The sequence below is a fragment of the Loxodonta africana genome, chromosome 15 (genome assembly GCF_030014295.1).
Source record: "Loxodonta africana isolate mLoxAfr1 chromosome 15, mLoxAfr1.hap2, whole genome shotgun sequence".
Lineage (NCBI taxonomy): Eukaryota > Metazoa > Chordata > Mammalia > Proboscidea > Elephantidae > Loxodonta > Loxodonta africana.
In genome coordinates this window covers 59,657,598-59,663,597 of record NC_087356.1, presented here as the reverse complement: position 1 = coordinate 59,663,597, position 6,000 = coordinate 59,657,598, and the positions used below count along the sequence as shown (strand labels likewise).

General features: G+C 57.8%; 1 protein-coding gene across 9 annotated transcripts in view; it reads left to right on the top strand.

Annotated features, from left to right (window-relative positions):
• The first annotated feature begins 1,550 nt into the window (after positions 1 to 1,550).
• ST3GAL4 (ST3 beta-galactoside alpha-2,3-sialyltransferase 4) overlaps positions 1,551 to 6,000 on the top strand; it is a 63,883-nt gene continuing 59,433 nt past the window's right edge. For all 9 annotated transcript variants that reach the window (XR_010317996.1, XM_010597133.3, XM_010597132.3 and 6 more), the window contains exon 1: positions 1,551 to 1,662. The gene's annotated coding sequence lies outside the window, so the exon portion shown is untranslated. The remainder of the gene's footprint in view (positions 1,663 to 6,000) is intronic.

Below are 6,000 nucleotides of genomic sequence, written 5' to 3'. Positions count from 1 at the left end.
CCCACTTGGCAACAGGGCCTCTCCAGCCTACGCACAAGAGGGGTATACGTGGGACATCTGCCCTGCAGTGGCCACACACGGAGGGAGGAGGGGATCCTGCTGGCCATGGGAGACTGGTGCCCACTAGCGAAGCTGATCTTGCTCTGTCTCTTCTTTATGTGAGTAAAGTGTTCCCTTCACTAACAGATTGTGTGTGGTCTGTGTCTTTTGTTAGTGACCTCAAATCTTGGTTCTTTCTGCCCAGCTTAGTCCCAGGCCCGAAGCTGACAAGAAAGAAATTATTTGTTGAACAAATGCTTGAATGACAAAGGCAAAGGTACCATTCAAACACAATTAAATCAGACTTAGGTGAAATGCAAACCAAACCTCTGTGCAGGCAAGGAATGAACTAGGAGAGAGCATAGTCATGTATGGAAGAGCCTGGATGCAGGCTCTCTTGACCAACGCCTTCTCCACTTTGACCCTTTGGAGCAGAGCTTCCAGAGTTATCTGTTCTCAACAGGTAAGTCCTCCCTATTCAGCTGAAGCAGACTTTGAGCTGGCACTTCTCTGAACCCCCTTGCACTTGCTGTGGGTTACTCACACCTTAATCATATGCTGTCCTGCCTTACTCTTGAATGGCCTCCATTGTGTACCTTCTCTGCAGCTGGATGGTAAGCTTCCTGGGGACAGGGACCGGGACACTGTCCTTGGAGGTCCATGGCCCCCAGCACTGGGCTGTTCACAATGGGGCTCAGTGAACACTGTGATGACCTGTGAAACCAGGTGTGGTGTGGGGAGTGGACACAGCCTGTGCCGGATGGTCGTCCTACAGGGTGACTTCCGGACTGTTAGCATGGGCAGTTCCCAGGTCCGGTTGGGGATGCTTGGGCCCAAGGAACCAGGGTCAGGGGCCTGATGGGGTTTCTCCTCTGGAGACAGGATCCTTGGCGCCTTCAGCAGAGGCCGGAAACGAAGCTTTCTGAAGGTTAAGACAGGGTCTGCGGGGGCCGGATGCAGAGGGAACAGATGAGGGAGGCAGATCCAGACTGGGAGAGAGGAAGGGCCCAGGGCTCTTTCTGGGCACTTCGCTCCAGGACTTAGCTGTCATACAGGGGCGGAGGGTAAGAGGCTGGGCTGTGGGAACAAGGCCCTCGCTCTGCCGGGCCTCAGTTTCCCCAGTGAGGGAAGGGACTCATTTATTGTCCCTGGGAGGGCGTACAGAGGCTTAGCCGGGCATCTCCATCCTGGAGGCGGCGGCTGCCGGAGCTCTCCCCTCACTCCATCCGGCCTCCCTCTGCGCCTGCCCGGGGCGTCCCCGGCTAGCCCCTTCCCCAGCCGGGACCCCTGCCTGCCCCCTCCCTCGGCCTCGGAGCCATCCACCATCCCCCGCCCTTCCGCGCGCGCCTCGCCCCGCCCTTCCTCCTCGCGCTCTAGCCCGCCCCTCCTCCGCCCCCCCGCCGCCCGCTCCCGGCCGTGTGCGCAGGCGTGGCCGGCCCCGGCCCCGGGCCCGCCCCCGCCCTCCCGGCCCCCTCCTTCCCTGCGGGGTGCCTTGCCAGCTCCCAGGCCGGCCCCGCGCCCGCGACAGGGAGCGGGCCGAGCGAGTCGCGCCGCTGTCCGTGCGCCTAGCGGATCCGAGCCGTGCGCGGAGCTGTCCTGCCCCGCCCCGCTCCACCCGCGAGGGTGAGTACGCGGCGGCCGTCTCCGGGGGAGCCTTGGGGTGCGGGCGGGCCGCTTCGGGGGCTCGGCTGCCTGGCTCCCACCTGGCGCCCTGGCTCCTGCGAGCCCAGGAGGTGCCCGGGACCTGGCACGTGGTCGCAGCACGGGGTCGGGGTCGGGGTGGTCACAGCCATGGGGATCTGGCTCCCGGGGTCCCTTTCCCTGGACCTGGTTTGAGCGGGAAGCCCGAATCTCTTTACTCCCTCGGAGTGAGCAAACGGGACGGTTCTCTTCTCCGGAAAGTTTCTACCCCCCATCCCTGCGCCTGGGCTGAAGAAGCAGGCGGCCCTCACCTCCAGCATCCTCTAAGCCATGGTTTCTCCCTCAACTACCCCCAGCAAGTCTAGATAGAGAGAGGTGGGCTGGCTTTGCTGGAAGAGGTGACAGGCTTTGCTGGTCCATCTGTGTGCAGGAGTCGCAAGGTCGCTGAGCAGAGCCCAAAGCTGGGGATTTCCTCTTGGAGGCTGACCGTGCCAAGGACACCAGGGCCACGTTTTGGGGGTCTTTGGGCCCCTGTGCCTGGGTGGTGGGCAGTAGGGAGGAATGGTGCTTGGTTGAAGGTGGGCTACAACTGTGGGCAGAATCCCTGGACTCAGCTGTCTGCCCTGGGTGCCTCCTCGGGGCCCCTGCTGGCAGGGACCTACCGGCCAGCCCGAACTACCAACATGTCTGCCAGCACTGCCCCTCCATTCCCAGTCCTTGGGGGAGACTCTTCCTGGGCCGTCTGAGGCCTGATATTTGGCAGCTGCTTCCTCTGTACTACAGACTGGGCTCTGAGGGCCTGGCTTTGGGGGGCTGCTGGCAGAAGCTGGGAGTGTAGGCAGTGTTCGGGTGCCCAGCTGTGCCTTGTCTGACCTTATGGCCACCCACAGCCTGGCACCCCTGCAGGCATCTCAGGGAAACCTGTGCTTTCCGCCCTTGGAGTGCAGCACAGTGTGGAAGCCAAATTCAGGCAGACTTACTTATTCTTTGCGGAACCCTGGGAACCGGGCTTGGCACGGGCTGCGTTGTCACAAGAGGCACAAATTGACACTACTGCCTCCGGAGCTGCCCAGGACCAGTCCCTACAGACCTCACGCTCCCACCCACCTTCTTCCAGGCTCTGGCGCTGACCTCTGCCAGGGAGATTTTAAAGGAGTTGCTATGTGTTAAGTGCTTTTAAAGGGTGCCTGCATAGAGGAAGAGCTATGTAAGTGTTTGCTATTATTATTTCCCTCACACTCTTTACTCTTAAAGCGGCCATGTAATTCTGGAGAGGGTATCTGGGAGGCACCAGCTGTGTGGGGCCTAAAAATGAACTTCAGGGACTTTTTAGCTTTGCTGGGAGCTGGTCTGTGAACGGAGTCCCTGGGTGCTGCAAATGGTTAATGCTCTTGGCTGCTAACCGAAAGTTTGGAGGTTTGAGGCTACCTAGAGGCACCTCGAAGGAGCCCTGTTGGCGCAGTGGTTAAGGGACTCAGCTGCAAACCGAAACGACAGTGGTTCGATCCCACCAGCTGCTCCGTGGAAGAAAGATGTGGCACTCTGCTTCTGTAAAGATTTACAGCCTTGGAAACCTTATAGGGCAGTTTTACTCTGTCCTGCAGGGTCACTATGAGCTGAAATGACGTGACAGCAATGGGTAGAGGTGCCTTAGAAGAAAAATCAGCCACTGAAAACCCTGCGGAGCATAGTTCTGCTCTGACCCACATGGGTTCACCATGAGCCGGAGTTGACTTGATGGCAGCTGATTCTGGTCTGAGAATGCCCCCTGCCTAAGCTGAGGAAGCCCAGGTCCCTCTGACCCACTGCCTCTCTACTCCTGCCTCCACTCCCAGGATGCATTGCAAGCCCCATCCCTCAGAATCTGTGTGCTGGGTGAGACACCTTAGGATGTCCGACAGGCCCTGGGCTCATGAAGAGGCTGAGGACATGGAGGCAGGTGATAGGAGAGCCAAGAGTTGGGGCCAATCCTGCAGACTCCAAGTGGATGTTTTGGGAGAGGGGTGCAGGTGGAAGGAGAAGTTATGAAAGTAAATGAAGGAGTCCTTGGGTGGCACAAACAGTTAAAGTCCTCAGCTGCTAACCAAAAGGTTGGCAGTTTGAGCCCATCCAAAGGTGCTTCAGAAGAGAGGTCTGCTTGCTGATCTCCTTCTGAAAAATCAGGCATTGAAAACCATGTGGAGCACAAGTCTATTCTGACACACATGAAGTCGCCATGAGGCACAATCGACTTGATGGCAAATGGTTTGGGTTTTTTGGACTTCGAGCTGAGAAGGCATCTTTCAGCTCAGGAGCGGGCTGCTGTGCAAGGACAGCAAGGCCCCCTTAGCTGTGACTGGAGGGCCCATGCTTAGGACGCCTGTGGCGCCTTCTGGGTGTCTTCCCTTCTCTGTCTCACCCCCTCCCTGCCCTGAAGCAATGACTCACTTCCCACCCCTCAGAAACAGTGTCTTGGCCCCAGCACTTTCAGACGCCTATGATCCAGTTCCCTGGGTGGGACCAAGAATCATGTTCTTTCTGAAATTGTAACACATTCTGGGAAGGAACCCCCTTCCTCAGGCAGGAGCAGGGAGCCAGGACCTCCTTCCTCTGCTGCAGCTTGGCCTGTTGTCAGTCTGTAGTTAACCCACACCAGCCCAGCATCAGGCACCAACCCAGGCCCTTCCTGGGTACATTCTCTGGGTCTCTCCTCAGAGAGGCTGCCCCAGTGCACTTTTGAATTCCTCCTCTTAGAGTCACCCAAAGTTTTGTACCATCCGTTGTGGGGAAGGGGGCACTCTACCTCAGACTTGTACAGAATAGGTTGCCTGCCTGCCAGGTTCCAGACCCTGGGCTGAGGAGGAGGAAACACAGGCCAGCTGAGGAGCCACAGGGCATGGGGAGCTCTGGCCTCTAGAAAGGGGCCCCTCTAGGTCAGTGTCCCCAAGTAGGATCTGAGATCAGGTCCATAGATTGCACCTCTGAGGTCTGGCCCCTCTGAGATGGATTCTGGGTGCTTGCTGGAGAGCAGGGCAGTTGGGGTGAGGGGGGCAGACACCCTGCATCTACGTGGGCTTCTACCCCCCCCACCTCAATCACACTGCACCACGTGGTTAGATACTTCCCTGCAGTGAGCTGATAGTGGCTTTGCAGCTGCTTCTCATTCCCCTGCCCCCCGAGGACCCTCCTTCCTTCTCAAGACCTAGGGCCTTGACCTGTGCTTTTGGCTTCCATGAGGAAATGGTTAGGGCAGGTGGGTTTTGTTGACTGTAGATATTGGTTTCCCTGCCCAGGGGCGCTCAGTGGTCTTAGGAGAGTGTTCTGAGTGCTTCTGGATGGACTGCTGGCTTTCCCTGGGCCTCAGCATCACCCCTGGCCCCCACTCCATTCGTCTGTGTGTGTATGGGAGTGACACTCTTTATTCCAGAGACAGAGAAGGGGCCAGGTGGAGCAGCAGTCTGTGGTGCCTGGGGCCCTGGGGCTTTGGATTGGTGGCCCTGAGCCTAGCAGGGGGCTGGACTCTGCAGAGGGTTGCACTGGTTTGGTGGCTTTTCAAGGTGAGGAGAGGCATGAGCCCCAGCCTCCTGGGCTGTAGACCCTTGGACCCTTGCCTGGGGCAGGAGACCTACAGCACGCATCCCACCCCAGAAAGCTGCCCTGCAGAAAAGTGATGGGCTGACCCTAGAACCTGAAGCCCAGCAGAGAGCAGGGCTGCGGTGACCTCAGGGTCTAGCTAGGTCATGAGTGTCCCACTTGGGAGTTGAGAATGAGGAAGGCCTGGCTGCAGACGCCCAGAAGCGCTACAGTTGTGGGACAGTCCTCTTCCTGCCTGCAGCCCGCCTGGGACTCTGGGATCGATCTTGCTTTTCTGTTTGGGATGAAAGCAGCTAGGAGGAGGACAGGGACCAACCAGCTTGGAGACCGCAGGGTCAGTGTACTCACTGATTGAGCTTCTGACTTGGGTAGAGGCCCCGGGGGCTGCAGTCTTGTAGTCCTTGCCTATATCCTCTGCCCACTGCGGCACTGGGGAACACCTGTCCTTATATTAAAAAGGGACTTAAAACCTAAAAAACCCAGTGCTGTCGAGTCGATTCCGACTCATAGTGACCCTATAGGACAGAGTAGAACTGCCCCGTAGAGTTTCCAAGGAGCGCCTGGCAGATTCGAACTGCCGACCCTTTGGTTAGCAGCCATAGCACTTAACCATTACACCACCAGGGTAGCACATTACAAAAATATTTACCATTTTTCAAGCACTTATTAAAAGCCTTAAAAACACACACACACACAGAAAAAAGAAAAAGCTGTGCTAAGGTCCCTGGGGGTGCAAGCAGTTTGCTC